We start from the raw sequence: 24,841 nt of genomic DNA, 5'->3' as shown, positions 1-24,841 counted from the left end.
GAAGAAAATTATGAATTCATTTGACGTGATAGTGGTCTCACATTTTCTATGTAAGCCTAAAACTCCTATCAGACTGGTTGACTTAGAAAAATTATGTCACAGTAAACTTAACGTCATTTTTGATGGGTTTCTGGCTTTTAAAAAGAATTCTGCAAATTTGTTTCATAATAATATTTTACTATTAAGACTAATGAAAATGATAACTACCATTTCTGAATCACCGAAAAATAGCTATGTTTTCTCACTAGCCATTTCTAAAAAAAAAACTTTTATAAACTTTTGGTAACTACGGGCTGCTTTGAGCCCTCTATGGGCTCAAGATGTAATTTCCCCACAGAAGAGATTATTACATTAAGACGGAGCGTAAAAAAAGCATCAAGTGATGTATTCAATTTCATTCCAGGTAAAGAAATATTATACCAAAGGTTAGTTCACATTTCACTCATCTTCTACAAAGAGAAAAGACCGGCTATATTTAGAACTTTGCAACTTGCTTCGTATAGGCAGTAGTTTCGTATCTGACTATTAGTCTATGGTTATTTGTTTGTTGTTAGCAGATCCCAAATTGAAGAGGCAGAATATTTAGCCTTGGCGGAAAGTTCAAACAAGGAAAAAGACAGGTTTATGATTTTTCTTCTTAGGCTAAGGTATATGTAAGTGAGCTTAATGTAATAGCTGCTCTCCACCGTAAAAAAATACATGTATGACTTCTAAATCAAAACTTAGGGAAGGGGGTCAGGTAGGCTAGAGTTGTTCAGGGGCAGATGTACTGTTTTAAAAAGAAAATCATGTCAAAACTAAGATAAGCTTGCATAGGCTAATTCAAGCATCCACAGAAATGGTTCTGATTTCTTTGGTACATCTTTACCTTTATGGTACTATGTGGCTCATTTTCAGTTTTCAATGTCATTTTCACATGATTTGGGAAGATTGGCTCCAACTTTGCCCTCCCTCCCACACACCAGGATTTTGATGAAATTATGCCACTAAACCTAAGTAAGTATTTTAGAATATCCAAAGTTTTTGGAAGCCTAGGCCTATAGCATTTCCCTTAGAAGTGATAACAGATTATACCAACTCTATTTGATGAATTTAGAGTAGCCCTACAGGACAAATATCCTACAGTAGGACCAATTCACAAAAAAAATGTTTGGCTGCAAATTTATTGGGTAAAATTCTGGTAAATATCTACCAAATCATATTATTGACTTACACATAAAGTGAATATACCACTCAGTGCCTTTTTTTATGCTGAAAGGCATTGGGTGGGGATAAAGTTTAAACTTACCTCCCATTTACATCAGAAACAAAATTTGCCCCCCCCCTAATGTAGAAATATATACCCTGAATTGGCATATAGAGGGGGGCTGAAATTCATTTCCGATAGAAATGATTCTTATATTTGTAACCAGCATTAAAAAAGGCATTGAGTGGTATATTCACTTTATGTTTAAGTCAATAATATGATTTGGTAGATATTTACCAAAATTCTAGTTTAGCTACTTTTGGCTATCTTGGAAAGGGGTTAGGTTAGGAAAGTGAAACTTTCAGGGATAGGTCTACAGGCTAAAGTATGTCTTGGGAAAGTATTTTCAAGTACCTACCTCTACTACTTCTCCCTCTAGAGGGTCCTGACCTTTGATGACCTTCAAAAATCTTTGTGTTATAAAAGTGAAACCTTGTAAAATAGATCTTCTGCTTAAATGAAGTACAACAAAATTGTTTTCAGATTCACAACTTTGCTCAATCACAATTTATAAGGTTTTGAAGATATGCAAATACATTCCCTAAATTTTGAACAAAAAACTATGATATGGATTAAAATCCTATTCAAATAACAGGAATTGCATTTTTCCAAACTAAAGCCATAGCAAAAGAAATTGATAACTGGAAATTAAGGTAAAATATTGTTTTTTCAAAATTTCAATAGGTATAGACTTGTCATGTAAGCAAATTTCTGGAACCTCTAGAGGGAGAAGGAGTGGAGGTAGGTGCTTGAAAATACCTTCCTGGTACATACTTCAACCTGTAGACCCATCCCTGAAAGTTTCATTTTCCTAATCTAACCCCTTTTCAAGATAGCCAAAATTAGCCAAAGTAGAATTTTACCAGTTATTGTTTTATTTTCCTATGAAAATACTAAAAAAGACCTTTTTGCAAAAATACATCAATCCATTCTCTAGGGTAACCAGTATCCAATTGAGCAAAATTATGTAAAACCAAAACCCTTACATCTTGTTACCAAAGAGGAATTGGGAAAAATTGTGCATATCAGAGAAAAACTAAAAATCTAACCTATGCATCATTATGGTTATTATCAAAATTGTTTAAGATCAAGCACTTGCAATTATTTGTTTATTGACTCACCTACAAGGACCTTTTTTTTGGAAATACCGATTATTCTATTTTGATGTATATATCATTTTATTGTTTCAGTTTTATTCACATATTAACAATAAGCTGACTTTCTTCTGATTTTAAAAATGTAGCTTTTATTACCTTAAATTACCTTAAACTGCAGCTAGGAGCAATCTAAGGATTTCTCCTTGTAGAGCTCCAGAATGATGATTAATTGTATACAAGGATCACTGGTGACCACGTTCTGCGCCATCTTCGATAGCATCCCAATTGAATTTACACTCTTTGGAGGACCACTCAGCATCTAGCCTTCATTTAAAAACATCAACAGATTCAGCAGTAACAGTTTCATTAGATAATTTGTTCCAATTGTTGACAATATGTGTTGAGAAGAATTGAGTACGGACTCTAGATGTTGTAGACTGCTTGACAAGTTTCAGTTGTTGACCTCTAGTTCTTGAATTGGTGCTAACAGTAGGGAATAATGCTGGGAGAATATTAGCCCTCAATAACTTCAATAAAGGCTAAAAGGGCATCCCCTCTATTATTGCTTGATATTTATTCTTTAAATCACAAATATTAAACATATTTTGCTTTTAAATTGCTTGTTAAAACAGAGACCACATTTTCAATTGATGCTGACAAATTATTGGTGAAAATTTGTCCAAGAAGGCAGAGTTCTTGTTACTGCCCTCACATTGAATCATGCCATTTATTTATTAATACCAAAATACAGTAAGCTTTAACAAGCTTGTCACACTAAATAATTACAAAAAAGTGTATAACAATGTCAATGATATAACAAAAACATACAGTAACTGAAAACATTGAAAACATAATAACTGAAACATACAGTAGCATACCAAACTAATGGAAACATATCTGTTCATAATTGAAACCAGAACATACCAAAAAGTAAGCTTACAAAGTAACTGAAAACACACTGTCACAAATCAGCTAATACAAAAGTAAAAATATTCTCAAAATGGATTGTGATAGGACCTAGTATAGAAATCTGTAGAGGCTAAACTACTTTTGAAAGACTGGACCATGGTACTTGCAACTATTTCCAATGGAAGTAAATTCCAAGTCTTCCACACTCAGCTAGACAAAGTGTTTTGGCCTATTCTTTTCTGTGAACATGGTGGGTAAATTTTGTGATGGTGTTGACAGGTACTACTGTATTCTGAAAAAGTGAATTGGGGTGGTATTATCAATATTCCTAACAATGCAGAATGTATTTATTAGGTCGGCGCTATCACATCTGAACTGGAGAGAAGGCAATGGTAGTCTTTGCATTCTCTGGTGGTAAGGTAGATGACTCTGGTATGGTATGAGTTTTGTGGCCCTACATTGCACTCTCTCAACCCTCTCTCTATCTCTCTTATTAAGGGGATACCATACTGATGAGCAATACTCAAATATTGGATGCACAGTGGACACATAAAGTGAAATCAGTGAATGAAGATTAAACTTAGAAAAAGTATGGTAATTTGCCTTATGGATGGTATCCAATACATGTTTATTAAATTTGAGACTTGAATCAAAGCAAATCCCAAGGTCATGAACATACTCCACACTTGAAATTGATTTACCAACAACAAAGTAATGGTAATGTTGAGGGAGTCTATGCAAATAGTGCACAGCGTTGCACTTGGTTTCATTAATGATCATTGAGTTTGCAGTACACCACTGGCCCAGAGCAACCAAATCCTCTTGAAGTAAAGATATTTCTTGTTCACTCATAACTGACCTGTCGATTCTTACTTCATCTGCAAAAATTTTTATGGTCGAATTACTAACAACGCCTGGCAAATCATTGATAAAAAGGCAGAAGAGTACTGGCCCAAGACAACTGCCTTGTGGAACTCCACTTATGACAGACATAATTGATGACAAAGCATCACCTACTACAACCTCTTGGGTTCTATTTGTAAGATAATCTGTTGTCCATGCTTTAGTTTGTGGGCCAATACCATATAGTTGACATTTGTTTATCAGAAGTGGAATGGAAATTTTCTCAAATGCTTTGGAAAAGTCAATATAAATACAATCAAACAAAATACCATTATCAGTCATCAATTGAAAATCATGAATCACCTCAAGAAGTTGCGTGTTACAAGATCGGCATTTACGGAAACCATGCTGAGTAGAATACAATAAATTATTTTCCTCAAAATGTGCCTGGATTCTACTCACCACAATTTTCTCCATTATATAGAAAAAGATTGATGTATTTGAAATTGGTCTGTAATTATTGAAATGAGACTTTGAACCATTCTTGTACAACAGCCTAATGATAGTTCTTTTCCAAGCTGAATGACATTTACCAGATGAGAGACAGATATTAAAAAGATATGTGAGTGGTCCAGCAAGCACTAATGTAAGTTCACATAACATCACATTGGAAAATCCATCAATATCAGTTGCCTTTCCTGGATCAAGGTTTCGGAGTATCAGATAAATCTGCTGGGCTATAAACTCTGAATTAACAAATTCTTTTGTTAAATCTGGAGGAGTAAACTGATTGTGTGTTTTGGTGTGTGTTTGAGTAAAAACTGAACCAAATACCTTATTGAAAAGTTGTGATTTTACAAAATCATCATCTATATGTGAAAAAGTTTCAGGATCTATAAAGGAAGTGGATGATGGGGATTGTGAAACTTGATTCCTTCTCCCATATTTCCAAAAACTTTTTGGGCAACTTTGGACTGATGCTATAACATTTGTCTCCACCTCTTGATGATTTAAACAAAGGAATTTAGTTGCTCTATTTTGAGCTCTTTTATAATTTAACCAAGAATCAAAGGTTTTAAACCTTAAATGATCATGCCACCTATCACCTTTTTCTTTTAGCATTTGTACAATATACCAAGGAAGGATCTGTCTATTTTTGAAAAACTGTCTACTAGTATATATTGGTACATATTGATCTTTACCTTCTATAAGGGCCTGCTTAATAAAATCAAAGGATGCATCAACAGTAGCATTACATTGCTGCAACTCCTCTCATACAGAAAGAGATGAAATATAATCTGAAAATGCAATGTAATTTCCTCTATCATAACCATAATTGGGAGAATGATTTGGAATATCAGAAAAACCTACAACACAGTTTAGTGTTATCACCAATACCAAATGATCACTTTTTTCTAGTGGTGGCAAAAACTCAACGCTAGCAACATCATCTGGTGATTCTGTAATTACAAGGTCTAAATCTAAAACTGACAGTGGATAAATACTGCAATATTTTTCTATTATTAAATGACGACAATTCACAAACACTAGGACTATGATAAATGGCTACAACTCTAAAAGCAATTGAGGACCCGGGTAATTCCACATCAACTACTAAGGATTCACTTATAATTGAAGAAATTGGGTCATTAACTCCAATATACTTAAATGAGGTATGAACATAAATGGAAATTCCATGCTTATAATTAGTATTTATAATGAAATTATAATCAGGCACTTGATGGAAAAAGACATCTGGGTACTGACAGTTCTTGGGTAGTGATTCTGTAATAACAATAATATGGGGTTTGCGGGTTGATATTAGGGCATGAAATTCATCAATTTTTGTAGATAAACAGTCTGCGTTTGTATATAGAACAGTTAAATTACTTCGTTTGTTAATACTATGTAGAGGCAGGGAATAGGTTTTTAAAGGGCCATTCTGTTGTTTGGGGTAATGGCTCCCCATTTTAGCACGTTTTTATCACTATACAACAATTTTTAATTCCTAAATTTTGCTCACCAGCAGCTGCTCTTTTCTTGATTTCTTCTACTAATTCTTTTCTGTGTAGCCGGTCTTCTTTTGAGGTATCAGGGTAGAAACGAATGTCTCCCTTTTTAATGTGGGACTGTGTTAGGATGTCAATTTTAGATTTAAAGGAATTGACTGAGAACAGTAAGGGATCTGTTCGATTGGATGAGCTGGGAGCATTTGAGTTGGGGTTAGTGCTTGTTAGTGCAAATTGGTCACTGCACCTACATCAATTTGAAACCTGTTTTTAAGAAAATTTTGTAAGAACTGTAAGTCATTGGTTTGGGGTGGAACACCATATGCAACTAAATTAATACATCTTTTCAGTCTGTCATTTTTTTGTAGCACCATCTTTTGAACTTCAGTTTTTAGCATATCAACAATGGTATGATTGACCATTTCCTCAACATTGGCCATGGACACCTTAGATGAGATAATATTTTCTAGACTCTGAACTCTAGCATTAATACCTTCAAGAGAGGTATGCATTTCATTTTGAAAACCAACATACATAGCTTTCATTTCACTACAGTGCTCATTAAGAGCTGACTTCAGCAGCTGGGGAAGTTCTTGCTGGGCTGAACCTTTAAATTTAAACATGGGGCATACCCAGGTGCTACCAAGTTGGTCATTCATTTTTACAAAGATATCATATTCAGAGGAGGACATTGATAGGCATTGTGCACACAACCATTGGTCACATTTATCACACTGTATAGCTCAAGAACTGTTGTCAAGCAAGCACCCAGCAACAACACATTTATCAATGCCCTTTTCAAGAGTAATTGGTTTCTGACGTTTGATACTTTGTGGAGGGGGCATCACACTGGTAATAGGCTACTAAACTGGCTGTAATTTCAAAAGTGCCAACAGGTGTGCAGATTCTATAATCAATAATCAAGTATACTGAGGCTACCCAGACTGCTAAGGTGAGGGGTAACGCAACAAAGTAGAAACATACACTTGTATAGTTAGTAGTGCCCAGCTGTCACAACTGTAGGTTACTAGTAAACATAGCCAACAATAAGTGAGAAATAAAAATCCAAATAAGCTCACTCTATGGAACTAATCAAAATGTAGGAGAAAAAAACAAACCTTAGCCAATTATCGTTTGGTAGGCTGTTATTTTTATATATAGGCTAGTTCTGTTATTAACTGCTTTTCTTGTTTATACAATATGATGATTGTGGTGGCACTCGTGCCATAGTAAAATAGGGGTGGTCCAAAAAGCCATTACTATTTTTCCAGAATGCCAAAGAAAAGTGGTCTTTCCCAAAAAGAGGTCTTTTACCCTACCCTCTCCAATTGATGCTACTGGAATCAGATGGAAAGAAGAAATATAGCCTACCACTCAGTATGCTTTCCAAATATAACAACCTCTGCTGTTGTTTATAAGGTTTTTACTAGGCAAAAATCAGATAAGAAAAAAAAGAAATATGCTATCATTTTTCCCTATTCAATGTTCTTTTAGGTAAAATAATCGTTAGGCCACTGTTGTAGTGGCATCCTAGCCTACCCAATAGGACCAAATGCAGCCCTAGGCTATATACAAAAGTGTGCTGATATTATGGGTTTTTTATTGCCTTTCATGCTTGTCTCTTGCCACTAGTTGGTTTTTAATGCCATTGATGAGAGAATGTTGTATAGTGGTGCATTGTTTTTCTACCTGACATCTACCTGGCTGATAAGGGAAAAGTTCAATTATCTTAGTTGTTGGTCTAAGTTATCTTAGCCTGATCTCAGAAATTGGAAACATTACATGTGTTTTCGAAAGGATTATACCTTTATTCATATTTGTGAACAATCAGTTAAAAAAAGCCATAGACAGTAGAACTATTGAACTGTTTGCTAGTTTATGTTTAATATTGTAATCTTTGTCATATACCTTAGTACTGTATCCAAGGTAATTGGTACATCCTTCCTAAACTTTGATTTTTTTTTTAATGACTAGAAAGAATGAACTAACAGAAAGAGCATTTAATGGGTCTGTAAACAGGAGTAGCCCAACTACACCTCAAACTTACTCCACTGAGACTATTCAAAATACACAGCCAGCAGGTCCATCACTCTTTGAGGTATATCCACTGTTGATGGAGGAAGTCAGTAATGTCATTAAATATTGCACAAAATATAAAGTCCCAGGTAAAGACTACCTAGCAGCAGAAATTTACAAAGCAAGCCTGATGGTTGTTGAAGCCTGTCAGGCCTACTTCTCAAAGTTTGGGATGCCAAATATACCACCCATGAGCGGTATAACGTTAGTATCATCTACTATGGTAAGAAAGAAGATAAAGGAGAATGTAAAAATTAACAAGGGGTCTTACTAATTGATAAATCTAGGAAGATGCTTAGACTAGTTACAGTAAACCTCTTCAAAAAGAACAATGATGGTGAGGAACCTGCCAAGCTTCTGCTCTGGAATGTGATGTGTACACCCTATCTTTGCCTTGTATCTTCCTTTTCACAAATTTTTATTTACAGATTAGATACCTTTACAATCTTTCTTGACTTTAGCACTACATTTGATTGAGTATTATAACCCTTGCTGTTCCAAATAATCCTTGAACATTGTGTCCCAACAACCTCAGGGTGTCCCTGACCTGCTAATAGCACTCTGTAAGAATGTAGTGTATATATATATATATATTTATTTATGCCCGCTTACAATGGAGAAATGGAGAAACAAAAAAGCGGAGTACAAAATGAAACAAAAAAAAGAAGAAAAAACATGTTCAACACTAAAAATTAAATACATGTATTTCATTCACAGAAACAGTTGAGTCAGCAGTGAGTCGTAGAGTTTACTGAGGGATCGTCTTGAGGCTCTCCATTCTAGATCAATCACCTTGGTTGATGGATCAAGGATTCCATATATGGATGAGATCTCCGTGTTAGAAAATCTTAGTGGAAGTCCCAGCAAAAATTTTGAAAATCTGTAGTGCGTGGTTCGTATTTTTTGACGCTCGGTGAGGGACATCATTTCCCACAAGGGTGATATATACCAGATGGTAGGAGAGACGACGACGTTGAATAGTTTTGACTTAATAAATCGATTAAATGACCACTTGCATTTGACAGCTTTTCCATATGCTGAGCGGATAGATCTACAGACTGATTCAGCCAACAAGCCTCTAGTTGACCTAGGCGTCTGGCCATACGTGATACCAAGGTAATTTAGGGACTGGGACTGCTGGATTCTGATACCGTCAAGAACAAGATTGGAATTGATCGAGTTGGTGCCGCTAAAAACGATAAATTCGGTTTTCTCTATGTTGACTCGTAGTCCTATTCTTCTGTATAGGGTCACTAAAAGACGAAGATTCTCTTGTAGACCCCTCAGCGTGCTGCTTAGGAGCAACAAGTCATCTGCATAAGAAATGAAACTTAGATCCAAGCCCTCCAAAAAGAAGGTCCCACGAACGAATCTAGTTACAGAGTAAATCGCAGAACTAAAGATGATAGGGCTTAGAGCAGATCCTTGCCGAACTCCTTTGAAGAGCCGAATGGGTTCAGAAAGCTTTTGCTTGCGGTGACTGGCGATTGTTTCCCATCCCAAAGCTAGACGAATATGCGTGTGGGAGTACCAGTCATGGAGAACAAGGACAATGCGGGGGTCGACTTCTGAATCTAAGAGGCACCACAGTGCCCGCGATTGGACGACAGAATCGAACGCAGCGGAAATGTCGACACTGCAGGCAAAGAGCGGCTTTTTAACTAAAGATATAGACCTCATTATTCTTCTTGTTAGCCGATGGGCGTGTCCACAGCCCAACCCATTTCTGAATCCAAGTTGTTTTTCTCCCATTAGAGCGTGCGACGTAATATGGGGCAATAGTACCTTCTCAAATACTTTGCTGATAACCGATTAAACTGTGATTGGTCTGTAGCTTTTACAAAGCAAGGGATCTCGATTCTTTTTCAGAATATTGGATGTGCGGCAACCATGAAAGTTGGCAGGTGTGAGTCCCTGCTCGATGCTCACTTGGAATAGTAAGGCTAAGTACTCATGTAGACGTTCTGTGCCGTGCTGTAAGTGCCTTGGAGTGATCCCATTGAGCCCTGGAGACTTGTTCTTTTTCAATTTTCTCACAATTATCTCAATATGCCATTTGGAAACAATGACATCAGTGCGGCGGAGTTTTGCGCTGATTAATTGCCCATCTAACTCAGATTTATATACGGAGTCCAGCTCGTTGGGTGGTGGCGCAAACACGTCCTTGTAATGGTTTACCCAACTTTCATCGGGAATGGGACTTTGCACATCAGCGTCGGCCCTTTTAGATTGGAATCGCTTCCATAAGATGTTTGGGTCACTCCTGCAATCACAAGACAACTTCTCCACTTGCTGGACTTGCATATTCTCGACAGTACGTTTGAATTCTTTTTTGGCATGTCGAAAACACTGAAAAACTGCTCCAGAGCGGGGTTTGTCGCAATCCTTCCACAATTCGTACCAGAACTTGGATCTCTTCTTGGCAAACTTGACATTTGGATTATCCCATCCCTTTTTACGAGTGTTGGGGTACACTTTTGCCACTGGAACAGCGGCAGACTCCGCAAGCTTCATCGAATGAACAATTTCGGAGCAAAAGGTGTTCAGAGCTAGTCTGTCTTCATTTTGGCCATGAGTAAGCAGGTCAAACGGTACTTTTATTTTAGCAAGAGTTGAGTCAAGAATAGTTAGCATAATTATTTGAAATATAAAGATGTCTGGCATCACCAATTCTTTTCAAATATAATTTAAATTGAATTATGATGCTATTGCTATCTCAGCACAAGCAGCCGTTGGTGACAATGGTATTTTGATCTCAGACTTCCCAGAAAGTGCAAAATATGATAATAATAATGATAGTAAATGCTGCTAGAGAGACAGACTTTCAATAACTATAATGGAATGCAATTGCAACAACAGCAATATAGTATTTGAAAAAGAGATTAAATTACTCCAGGGGGCACAAGCATAAAAGGTGACTTTCAATTCAATTTCAAGAACAAATGAGATGGTTTCTATGCAAATTGACCATGCTCATAGTAAATATGGCAAGAATATTCTCCTTTGAAGGGGTGCTTGAGGGTCAATTTTGGATAGTTATTTTGTTACTGAATATTCCTATTACTTGAAAAATGAACTGACTAGATTGGAAAAGAACAACTTAATGTAGTGAATTTATATGACTTTTTATGTTGAAAAAATAGGCAAGTAAGAAAGAGTCAAATCCATGGAGGGAGAGGTGCATATTTGTCACAACTGCAAAAAAGCTAACAAAATATTATAAAAATTACAATAAAATAGTAAAAATGTTAATATATTTCAAGGGTATATGCCCCCCCTTGTAACAAACATGGTTAGGACTGAATGAGTAATGACTTGTCCTAGATGTAAATTTAAATTCTTTACCATAGGTAATCTTGATCATTAGAAAAAAGTAAGCAGGAATTTGTCTGGAGGAGACCCAATGCTGTTTCTTTTTCAGGAGGGGGTGGGGAAGTTTAAAAAAAGCAGGAAATATGCCAAGAATATTGAAAATATAAAACACGAGCAAACCAGGAACCATCCCTCTTAGATTTACTTATAGCGGATGATATGGATGATGTTTTATCATTAAAAGATTTACTACCACTTGGGCATAGTGATCACGTGTGCATCCTTAGTACACATTGTTTGTGGACTACCTAATGAATTAATAATGAACTAATGAATAATGAACTAATGAATTAATAGACTCTGACTGGTTTTTCATTGAAAAACAAGATATTGTAAGTGCATGGAGTGAAATGTGAACTTTATTGCTAGAAACAATTGAAAAACATAAAACAGTGAAATTTGTAAAAAAAAAAAACAAGAACACTTCCATTTATCTCCCAAGTTGTAAGCAAAGCTATCAATAAAAAAAGAGAACATGGATAATTTATCAAAAATCTTTATCCCTAGATAAACTAGAAAAGTTCAAACAAGCTAGAAATCACCTCAGATATTTGACAAGAAAGTAACTGCAGAATACAAAGATGTTTTGGAAACAAAGACAAAATTAAATCTAAAAAAAACTGGAAATGGGTATCAGAGAAAAAACCAGGTAGACACACAGTGACCCATTTAGCATATCAAGGTCAATTGATTACCAACTCATGGCAAATCTACTGAGTGAACAGTTCAAGTTAGATTTCATAACCCCAGATGATATAACTCGACCAGAAGAGCCTAATTACCAAATTGATAACCTTATGCTACCCCTTATTCTTGATTCTCGGTTGTCTATAGGCATTTGGAAAAGTTGGATCAAAATAAGTCAACAGGTCCTGGTGACATTTCCCCTAGACTTTTAAAGGAAGCATGTTCAGTTTTAGCTGAACCACTAACTAAGCTATTCCAAAAATCACTAGACACCTCAGTTTTAGTAGCCGACTGGAGACTGGCACATATTACACCTATTCTCAAAGGGGGTAATTGGGATGTGGTAAAAGACTGAAAATAAATTGCATGCTATTGGTACTAACTCAGTTGCAACCACTTTTCCGAAACTGCAACAGTCACCAGTGGAGTTTCACAAGGTACTGTATTTGGGCCAACATTCTTCAATATCTATATTAATGATGCCCCACATATAGTTCTAAATAAACTGAGCCTTTATGCTGGAAACTCTAAAATAATTGGCCCAGTAAATGCAGACACCACTTTAGAAGCTGATATTAACTCTTTTTCTAAATGGGCAGAGAGTTGGCGCATTGAACTGAATATTAAAAAGTGCAAAACTATCTATTTTGGAAAAAAAAAACCTAGTCATTTTTTCAATATAGGTTCAACTAATGTACAACCCCTACCCACTTCAGCTGCAACTGAAGATAGAGATCTTGGGCTAATTATTGATAACAATTTGAAATTCACACCCTATACAGGAATGACTGTTGGTAAAGCATCGCAAAGACTAGGGTTAATAAAACAGACAATCTCCTCCAGAGCTCCACAGACCATGGTAAAGTTGTACAAAGCCCTAGTTTGGTCTGTCATAGAATATGAAATGACTGTGGCCTCCCCTATTAATAAAGATGATGTAGCTGACCTTGAATCTATTCAACAAAAGGCCAGATAGTGTATAGAAGGGTGCAAAGGTCTGGATTAGCTGGCAAGATTACAAAATCTTAAGTTCCTTCACTTGTTTATAGAAGATGAAGGGGAGACATGATTATGACTAAGAAATTATTAACCAGCAACAACCCCCCTTCTTATCTCCGACTAGACACCCTGCAGAGGACTAGAGGCCACTCATTGAAATTGTTCCAGAGAGAGCCCAGACACATGTAGCAAACCACTTCTCCTATAGAATTGTATCATTCTGGAATTCTTTAACTGATGAGATGGTAACAGCCACTACCACCAATGCTTTCAAATCTGGGGTTGATTGTGAATGGCTGAATCTACCATGGAAAACAAATGGGATGCTGCCATTTGGAATCATTGTCATCATTCACCAGCAACATCATAGGATTTGTCTTAGTTGCTGGACCATGCAATTTAAGGTACTATAGGAAAAACTGTAAAAATCTGACCCTCAAAAATTTGTACACTAGGCATAGTACTTACTGGTATCTCAATGCCAAGTCTTAAAATTCAGCAAGCAGAGACCTTGAATTTCTGTTGTTTTTTTTTTGGGGGGGGGAGGGGTACCCACCAAAATAGTTTCAAACTCTGCCTTAAATTCTTAGATTGAGGTAACCTTCTTGAAAAATAAATAAAATCTTGAACTATAGTGAATCTTCAGTTATTTATCAAACTGACTACATTCAAGTATGAAAGTACACTCTACATAAAAATATAGAATATAAACCTATTTGTAGCCTACATTAATATTAGAAAATTAGGTGATAAGAGATTTACTTTTTTTTTTTTTTTTTTTTTTTTTTTTTTTTTTTTTTAGAGGTAAAGATTTACTTTTTCAGAGGTAAACTTTGCTTTGGTAAATTGTCCCTATACATAAATTTTAAAGCTTGGTATCTACTCAATGTGTTGTCATTAATTAGAAAATCTATTAACGTGTAAAGAGTATAAGAAAGTGGCTAGAGAAAGATACATAAACTAGAGAGGCGAGAATGAGGCGAGGTTTACCACAGAAAAGACAGAAAAATAAGCAGTTGAAATGCAACCAACTAAGCATTCAACAAATGTAAATTTCCTGAGTATAATTCAGTAAGACCCTTGCTTTTTTAATGCTTATTTCGGAAGAGGAGATATATTGCAATGTTACCAAATTTATCAAGTTGTCTTGCAGAAAATGGGCTCAGCTTTGAAATGAGAGACAGTAAGGTGAAGATTCAGACCCACCTTCATTTTGACATTCTAAAAGTTGGCTCAAAAGTCCCCAAAAATTTCATTTATGTATCATGAGTTGCTCAAGGCCAAAGGTCACCATTTTTGTTTTATTATCATTACCCATTGAATTGAGCTCCAATGCTGTTAAAATCTACAATAAAGAATACAAAATATAAAATTCGTGACAAATATTTTTTTGATGTCCTATCTACTTTATATAATTGAAAATTCAGCAAATGGGAAAATTATTGCATATTTTAATGTTATGTATATTTATTGAAAGTAAATTTTAAGTATTTAAAAGTACACATTTTGTCTATAAAATGGGTAAACTCTTACATACAGTTCTCTTTTTTCTAATTAGATAGTAATTGTATATTAAAATATTTTCTATTAAACAAGACTAGAACAAGATTTAGAACACCAGGAATATGGTCAGTTCCTGCGAAATGGATTTCTGGAGCAGATTATTACAATATTACCAAGAGCCCCTGAACAATAATTTAATCTTATAATTGTGTAGCTTGTTACTGCATGGCTTGCTTGGGAGCACTTGAAAGCCACTGGGCATATAACAAGTGAGAGCAACAGAAATGAATTTTGCATAACCATTACCAAGGTAGGGATCTTAGTGCATAGCATATGAAATAGTAGAGATGAATTTTGCATACCAATTACAGAGTAGAGAGCTCATGCTTGTACCTTGCCTAGGTTAAGAAGACACTAATACTTTTGGCAAGGAACACAGCAAAGACTATGGAGGGAGCATTGAATCAGATGGAAGAGCAAAACGTTCTTAGACATGGGCTAGAGAAGGGGGGTAGGGGAGGGCAGCTGCCCCCCCCTAGAACTTCAAATTTACAATAGATATTAGCGAGAACTTTTCGTATGTTGGAATTTTTGTTGGATGTTACCTGGTAGATGGTTAAAAAAGCTGGATATTAACAGAAATTTCCAAATATCGTTTGCGATATCAACATTTACGTTTCGATCTTCAATATTGATTTTCGGTCCTATATATAGATAGGAGACTGACCCACGATCGGCTGATTTTGACTTGTTTAATTCTCCGTGAATTGATTCAAGCGATAAGAAGTTACTGAGCATGCCAAAGCAAAAGTAACTCATTCAATACCATCCTTGAAAAAGACAATTAGAAATACTCCACCACTTTTCCACCTGGAGGCCTCTCTATCCAATTCGTCAAGTGTGCCGAACCTGGACCACCCTGGTACTGGTTTGGCCCTCTATGGCTTACGTTTGGCCACCAGACAAAAAAAAAAGAAAAGTGACCAGGGGAACATTAAAGCTTGTTTTTCGGCCTTAAAATTAAGAAAGAATATGGTCAGCATAAAAAAACTACAAAATAAATTTCATTGAGGTTTAAAAAAAACTAAAGAGTAATAATTTCAAATTATACTTTGACTAATCAACACCAAAAGTAAGCCGCTCCGCTAATCTTGGTGTTCTACCTGTCAGGGGTGGCAGTTTGATTTCATCTTCTGTTTTTAAGACACTATCCATCTTGTCAGTTAGCGCAAAGTCTCTTGCTCCAGTCTCCTTTGAAAAGTGGACCTTAAGTTCTTCAGTTGCTACTTTTTGATAATGATAATATTGTGAACAGAATTCCCTTCTTGCTCTTCAGCTCAATCAGAATGTAATCACCAACCTTGACTTTCTCAGTGTCAAATTAAAAGTTGCTGGTTGGGGACTTGTCTTCAATGTCTATGCTGGGGTCTGAAGAGTTGTTGTATACAGGATCATCAGCGTCAGAATCGTCACTCTAACTGTAACTCTTGTTGCGAGAGACATGCCTTTTGTTTTTTAGTATTTTCACTTGTCTGACTTTCTTCCGTTCCAGGACTAGGGCTTTTTGGCAGATACAGCTTTTATCCTAGCAGTAATGCATTCTTTCATGGGGGTGTCAGTGAGCACTTCTGACTTTTTCATATTTTTTTCCAGTTGATTTTTTGGGTTTGACTTGATTGATAAAATTCTGCAAGTAAAGCAAAGAATGAGAGGTAGTCATCTATCCTGAAGTATTTTCTGAGCTGATCGTGATGGAGCCTGGTAAAGCTCCCCTGAGTAAAATTTCCGGACACTGTTTTTGTGGGGAAATAAGTAGAGGAGGGACTGTGTTTCCAACACAATAACGCCAGCAAAAATCGTGGTCAACTGACCTCTTTCTGCTGACGTGACCTTCCCTACTTACTTTTGGCCTCGCTTTGCAATGATTTTACCAGGCTTGTGGATTTTTTCAGACCTGTTTCGTCAAAACTTCAAATGTCTTGTGGTCTGAACATGTGTTTATATAGGCCTCAATCCAGGTTGTTAAAGAAAGCTCCTACACTGTGACAGTTGAAATCAGTTGTCCGTCATAGGCTTGTACTTTTTGGCGTTCTTACTGATAGAATTTTAAGGCAATCCATAAAACCATGGTACCAATCATTACCTGTAATTCCTCCACTGTCTCCACTGCCTTTGCAGTTCCGTTATCTGGTACTTTTATGCTCTTAATAATTGCATAAGTGTATGCAAATTTACACGCTTCTAGGGGAATACAGTCGAAATACATATCAGGTACCGTTTTCAAGTAAGTTTTTAGCCCTTTTTCTTGTTCCTCTCTAAATATTTATCATGTGTTGTAACAGGGTATAAAGAAATTCAGGTCCAGACTTTTTAGAGGGATATTCAGCTTCTCAACTTTTTTTTTATGTAGTCTTGCAGTGTTCCTCTGGGGACACTCATGGCACTTCCAGAGAATCCGACTGACTTTTTGTCGACTAAGACAGAAAAAATTGCTGTTTTCTTTTCTTCTGGATCCCAGCCACCTTTCTTTCTTTTCTCTTCCGTTTTATTTTTAAGCATTTTATCTTGAATGAAATTTAACAGGAAAAAATAGAAATTCAGTTCACCTACTGTTCTGATAGGATTAAACAACGCCAGAAATAACACAGTTTTGGTTTTAAGCTTGCCTTCAACCTTTAAATATGCTGTTTACACAGCTTTTACAAGCATAGCCCACTTTTAGACACCTTGGTACGGCATGCCGAATTTACCTTGGGTATTGTGGCCGAACATGGGAGTTCATTATCCCACAGGATGAAAAAGTGCTAACAGCAAACTGGTGAACATGGCATGTCTCGGAAGCTGCCAAAAACAGGCAAATGATAAGAGAATACAATGTGAGTTTACAACGCGAGTTTTCTAGTATTCGTAATTAGGCGTAGGCTTTCAGACAAACTTGAACAAAATTCCAGTGTTAATCACCATAAAACCTGATCCAATCTGATATTTTTGGTAAAAGTATTAATTAAGGTCAGACTTTTTAAAAACATACACTGCCATCTGTCAGAGCTTTTGTAATCCACCAGAAGCCCCATAGGTTTTTATATTGAAACTGTTTGCTTTGGCTAAACGTGGGCCGGTCTCCTCTATACCAATTTTGATATTTAATTCTGTCCAACTGTAAACTTTTGAATTGAATTCTCAGAAGAAGCTGTAATCTAACCATAATGTGATTTGTGTCAAATCGCTTTTGTGGTATTTATGTTTTCTGGAAATTGGAAGTAGGATAGTGGGTCTCTTATGTTACACTGTTGCAGGAAAAGTAGAACATGGAAAATGTTAAAGACCGAGTTTTAGTGAAATATAGAATGACTAGTTTCTAAAAACCTATATTCAAAGGACCCCGGGAAGTATTTGTAAGCCCTCCCCCCTCCATCCCAGAATCGGCTGCCCCCCTCTACACAAGATGCTGCCTACGCCCATGTTCCTAGACCTAGAATTGATTTCCTAGAATCACATGATTATTTATGAATATGGAAGCAAAATCCAGAGGGAAAATCCCCAAAGGTTTTGTCTGGTGTCATTTAAATCCAAATAGTTTATGTGCATCCAGGTTGTTAAAATGTCATAGGTGGGATATTTTACAACTGGAATGGGTATAAAGTAGAAACTTCCATGGGAAGTTTATCTTGCCTCAAAACTAAATCAAAAGGCACTGCGTGTATAAAGATTGTCAAAAAAGTGTATATGCAATAACCTAGTAACAACTATGGGTTTTATGTTGGAACATTCAGATCTTGCTATTGGGAGTATAGAACTAAATCAAAAGATGCTATGGCCATTCAAGTTTGTCATTATTTACTTTTATTTTAAACAAAAAATAGAGTGAGGCATAGGCTTGTCTTGTCACAAAAATAACAATAAACAAACAACAATAAGACAATAAACAAGAATTGGACCCCTGGGTATTGATTGGTACCACAATAAAAGATAAACCCCAGAGGCTGAATTTATTACACAAATAAGGAAATACACCTGAATGCACAAAAATACAAATTCATGAAAGTCATTTTAGGGGCACTGAGTAAAAAACAAATTACATAAATGCCATAAATATTATGGTTCTATAAACTGCCCTTCATAAAAAGAGGTTCCGAACAAAGCTAGAATTAGGGTGTATTTGCAATATCTTAGGGATGGATAAAAGTATTAAGCTGAAACTGTCAGAGCATGTGGAGGGGGCTGTTTTATTAAATATGGATATTGATATATTCAATTAACTTTAAGAAAAATTTACATACAAAGATCAATTTGATTTACCCAAAACCAAACGGTTGACGTGGGATAAATCAGGTAAAAAGAACACGCACATATAACGTCTTTTAAATTCACTAGAATAAGAAAGAAAGGAAAAAAAAGAGAGAAAAGAAAAGGAAATAAATAAATAATAATACTAATACTACAGGGACAGCAACTACATACCATATTCATGCTGTGGGGTTACATTCACAAACCAACTAACTATTATAAATTAAATTAAATCAAATCTCCAAAACAAACGAAACTAGAATTCATATTTACTTAATAATTTGTCTTTAAATTTTCTTTTAAAATCACTAAAATTTTCTATCTTCTTCATATCATTATCCAAATTATTCTATAAATTTATGCCCATAGAAAATGTGGACCTGGCAGACACTATAGGTGGAGTATTATAATCATTTTACCATAAGTATTTTGGTTATGCATATTCCATCGGCTGTAAAACCAACCGTTAAAACACTCCAGCAGCTGCTTCGTATTGTACCTATACATAAACACTAATATATAAAAATGATGAAGACCCGCTGCCGGCAATATCCTAAGATCCCTATAAACTTCTCAAACTGATTCTCTTTCTGATTTTCGTGATGATACTCTAATAGACTTGTTTTGGATAGTTTGCACAGGATTAACAATTGAAGAAAATGTACCTAAGTATACAGAAGAACAATACAAAATATAGATAGATAGATAGATAGGTTTATTTTCCATATATCAGTAAAATAATGACATAACAATCTACAAATCCCCACAAAGGCTCCATGGCCTGTAGGAGGGGGATTATAAAAATATCAAATAAACATTAAACATTTAAACGCTTAAGATTTAAACATTATAGACATAACATTAATATTTAAACATATAAACATAAGCATTTGAAATTTATCATGTGAAGCATTTGCTTCATAAAGCGAAAGAAAAAAAAACAAAAAAAAAACAAGAAGGGTTCACTAAATATGCTTTATCAAACTACAGTGAATCACAACATCTAAAAAAAAAAACGAAAAAAAACGAAAAAACTATTGGCAGCAGGAAAAAGTAAAGAAAATTAATCACATGAAAACAAATTTTTTTACTAGTCTTAATAGGGATGGATTAACGAAAAATAGAGAAGCCTAAGTGTACTAGTTGGAAACATATATTTAAGTTGACGAATCATCCCCAAATTACATGATAAAATTCGGGATAAAGTTTCAATATGGGATGTTAAAAGAATGTATTTAATATATCTGGATTAGCTAAGGGAATTAAGGTGAAGCTTGCAGGGGATGTTGGCGTGTATCCCGAACAAAATTCAAAACTCACAATATGCATACAGGTTCTCAAAAGGGCATATCAGCAATATTGCAGGAACAAGTGAAGGTATTAAATTGAACCTTTCAGGGCTACTGAAACTACTGCTGCTATACCTAGTTACAACTGTAACTGCATGCGTTTGTGATTACTTGCAACTGTGACTGGAACTCTAATTACGTGTGGCTACTTGAAACTGTAACTGCAACTTAATTTGACTTTGATTGCAGCAACTACCTGCGTCTGTTGCTACTTACGACTGTAACATCAGCCACTTGCAACTGCTGCTGCTACAACAACAAAAACTACCGCTATTGAACTGTATCAAAAGAGTTGAAGTGCAGTTAGGTTGTAAAAAACAGCACAGACCCAATATTTCTGAAATGGAGGGGGGATTATTAAATAGAAACTCTGAAGGATCTCCCTTTTGGCGAATCTTGTCAGAAGGGGATAAAAGAGCTCTCTATTCTTACCATTATAAATATTGTATGTACCTCTTTAATCTCCCACCTTGGGCCAGAAATTCAAGATTAACCTCAAAATATGGAGCTACAGATCCCCTACCACCATTATTGAAAGACAAAATAAATTCAAATATTCCCTTGATGCAAACCATGATTTTTATTGTAATTTATCTGCTGTATAGAGTATAATTTAAGTGTAATTTATATGTTGTTTGCAAAATGTAATTGGTCTTTTTGTTTTAGCTGACTTGCTGGATGATCTTCTTTTTGTTGTTGTGTGTATTGTGCTAGATTTTGTCATGTTTCTTTATTTTCTTTTTCCTCTTTTTTATTCATTTATTATTAATCCGTTTTTAATTTTCTAAAAATGGGAAATGAATTTCATTCATTCATTCACTCATTCATGGTTGTGGGGGATGTAAACTGAATCAAAATAAAGTATGTTTATCCAGATTGTCAGAAGGGTGTCTTTGTAGTATCCCAGAAAACACTCAGGATAGTATGTTTGACCTTCAGAGTATATTTTTGGGAATGTTAAACTAAATCAAAATATGCTATGTGCATCCAATTTTGTGTGTAGGGCGTATTCGTGATCTCTATGGAACAGCTAAGGGTATTAAGTTAAAATTGTCAGGGAATATTGAGTGGGGAAATCGAACTAAATGAAGATGCATTATGTGTACCCAAGGTTGCGAAAAGGGTGTATCTGCAATATCTCAGGAAAGGTTAAGGGAATTAAGTTGAATCTTTTAGGGCACGTGGAGGGGGATAGATGCTTAATAGTGGTCTATCCTCAAGGTTGTAACATGCTGGGGGTTAGAATTCCACTAGCTCTATGGATTCCCAAAGATCATACTGATATTAAACTATACATTTGAATATTTTTCTCCATACCCGTCAATTCAAAGCAATAAAGAACAACTATTGTTAAAAATTGTTGCAAAAGTTCATCCAACATATGATTAGTAAGCCAAAATCTGAATTCTTGAATTCTTGTAGAGAAGACCCAACAAAATTGAAACAAATGAAAAAGACCACGTCAATTAAAAACAGGCAGAAATTATTTTAGAAAAAGATTTTCCAAAAAAGTAAAGAGCTACATTAAACCTTAGATGACCTAAAATAAAGTCAAATAGTTTTCAAACATTAACCGCCATCAATAAATAAATGAAACACAAAAGTTTATATATACATATATATATTTATATATATATATATATATATATATATATATATATATATATATATATATATATATATATATATATATATATATATATATATATATATATATATATATATATATATATATATATATATATATATATATATATATATATATATATATATATATATATATATATATATATATATATATAAATGTATATGGATTTAAACAGAAGAAAGCACCAATGAAAATTTTTTCCATGCGTTACAATAATGAAATTAAATTAAGTGTTTCAAATATTCTAATTGGGGCCTTAATCCTGAAGGATGCGTGGGTTCCCAAAGAGACAATTTTTACTAACCTGTATTACCTGTCGATGTCTCAGTTAAATGACTATCTCGTAAAATCTGCTTCCGATGTCATAGGAAAATCCTAATTCTAGGGCCGTTTTTTCACTCATCAATGTGCTAAGATCTTACATCTCTTGTCAGAAAACGCTTAAAAGTGAAATCTTTGAACTAAGATCTTACATCTTTTGTCGTTTTATGCAAACGTCTTTCATCATTCTTTTCTGATCAGTGGTCTGAGAACAATGATAAGTATATCATCAAAGTTCTCTCATTATTGTTCTATGTGGCAGAAAGATGACGTCTTTCATGCTTTTTGCTAACATCAGTGAGCTGTAAGATCTTAGCTGTAAGTGTCCTGCTCTAAAGAAAAAAAAAATAATAAATAATAAATTGTGCCAGCATTGTTCTTATTTGCCCCCACGGCATAACTTATAAGCCTGGCCCTAAGGGTTGTGGGGGAGTGTCCTCCTCAAAAGGATATTTTCTCTCCGGAAATCAACTCCGCTGAGCAAAATGGCCATCTACAATTTTGATTGGATGTGTTTGGGGGAATGATGGGCGTAGGGGGGGGGGGCTAGTTGCCCGCCAATTACTTTCGACTGTTTCAAAGAACAAAGATGAGTCGAAAAAACGATAATCTTTGCAGAAAGATGAAAGATCTTAGATGTAAGATCTTAGTACTAAAAAACGACCCTTCTGTTGATTGTACATCCTATTTCTGTTTCGTTTCTTCTTATTCAAGTTGAAGTTTAAGAATAGTAAAAAGTCATTCTTTCTAGATTCTTTATATGCGTATAAATAAAAAAAAGGAATGAATATGTAATTCAGCAGCGTGCCAAATATTTTCTGGCTAGACAGACTTTCCAAGGTAGAACTACCTATGTGCACTATATTTTTCTAAAAAAAATTGTCTGAAAGAAGAAAAAGAAGTCTAAGAACTTCGGGGTAGGCAATTTCTGTAACATTGTCCCTAAATATGGATTTCCCATCCACTAATTTGGTATACCTAAGGAAAAGGAAGAACAAATTCAAGTTTCATGTTTATATTTTTAGACAAATGACACTTAACAAAGAAATAGCAAAAACGAAGGAAAAAACAAAGAAACAAAATTGGGAACTCGAAAAAGGACCAAGGGCGCCGGCAGAAAATTTTCCAGGGGGGGGGGGGCAAACGCTAAAATATCAGTGGTGGTTGGATGACAGGGAATATATTTCAGGATTTTTTTTCGTAGGAATAAGTTTATTTTTAAATAATTTTAGAAAACAACTCTCAAATAAAAGGAGCAACTAAATTGCATGCAAAATGAAGCAAAATACAATAAATTTTTAAACCGCAAGGATTCCTGGCAAAAGGATCAATTTTTCTAATTAATAATATATTTAATTATTATGCATTTAATTTTAAAAGAAAATCAAACTCAAACCAAAATTACAGAAAGATTGCTTTCGTAGATTATAACAGTTGTAGACTTGCCTTTATACAATTCCTACGCCTTAGAGTAGTTTACACAAGGAGTACAGATACTCAAAGATCATCCTGCCTGCACAGATACCACGTTTTGCTTTTATAACGGCCATGTGAAATGTACCACTTTCATAACAGGACAATTCTTCCCCTCGAAGTTAAATCCGTTATACATTCATATATTAAGAAAAAGAAAACAGAACAGCGAAAGAAAAACAAAATTTAAACTTACTATTCAGCTGTCAAATTGACCCTCTTTCTTTTTATTGTCTTATTCAACTAAAAAAAAATGAACAAGTTCAAAAAAATTTCCATCACAAGAGAATCTTATCAAATAGTTTGCGAAAAAAAAACTGGAAGTAAAGATCGACTTGGACCAATATTCACAAAAACTAAAAATTTAATTCTCGTGACAATTGCTACACCGGCAGCATTGGCTTTTTATGCTCATTCTAAATATTTAAAATTCTTTCATTTTATTGTTACCCACCCAAAACAAAAAATCTGAGAAAATTGGCGGGATTTTTGAAAAAGGACCCCCCCTATCAAAAAGCAAGCGATATTATTGAAAAGCTCTTTATTAGGTACATCATATCAGAGAACCCTACCGTAGAGATTTCGAGCTCCAATCTTCAAAATGTGGAATTTCGCATTTTTTTATTCAAAAGAACTATCGTCGATGCATGTTTGTTTTGTTTTTTCTCAGGGGTGATTGTATCAAACCAAAGGTCCAAGATAATTGGGAGGGAGCTCATTCGAACGTAAATTTAAAGCTTCTTTTTAAGTGACCATACAGATTGGACCAGCGGAAAGTCTTGTTTTCTTGCTGTTTTAGAGCACAAAACTATAACTTTACCCAAAGAGGATGAATTTGCAATCAATTTAAAATTCTCAGAAGCTATATGATTTAAAAGTATGAATAAATATATTTTAGGCTTTCCAGTTGTAAAAGAAGCAATGCCACACGGTGGCAGTACAGGATTCAACAAAGTTGATTCGCTTTATTTGTAATGAAATTAGGCTACGTTTTGGCTATCTGTAATTGCGGATCAGCTATA

The 24,841-nt window shown here is 35.1% G+C and overlaps 1 protein-coding gene across 3 annotated transcripts in view; it reads left to right on the top strand.

Moving 5' to 3' along the window:
* Window positions 1-592: 592 nt before the first annotated feature.
* The window catches only part of LOC148955545 (uncharacterized), a 108,372-nt gene continuing 84,123 nt past the window's right edge, over window positions 593-24,841 (top strand). Inside the window, exon 1 of one of the 3 annotated variants that reach the window (XM_089108240.1) lies at window positions 593-620. The gene's annotated coding sequence lies outside the window, so the exon portion shown is untranslated. The other 2 variants (XM_089108241.1, XM_089108242.1) reach the window with 2 other exon arrangements.

Source organism: Artemia sp. Qi Xiang Cuo, chromosome 2 (assembly GCF_049724085.1).
Source record: "Artemia sp. Qi Xiang Cuo chromosome 2, ASM4972408v1, whole genome shotgun sequence".
NCBI lineage: Eukaryota > Metazoa > Arthropoda > Branchiopoda > Anostraca > Artemiidae > Artemia > Artemia sp. Qi Xiang Cuo.
This window is presented reverse-complemented; position numbering and strand designations above follow the sequence as displayed.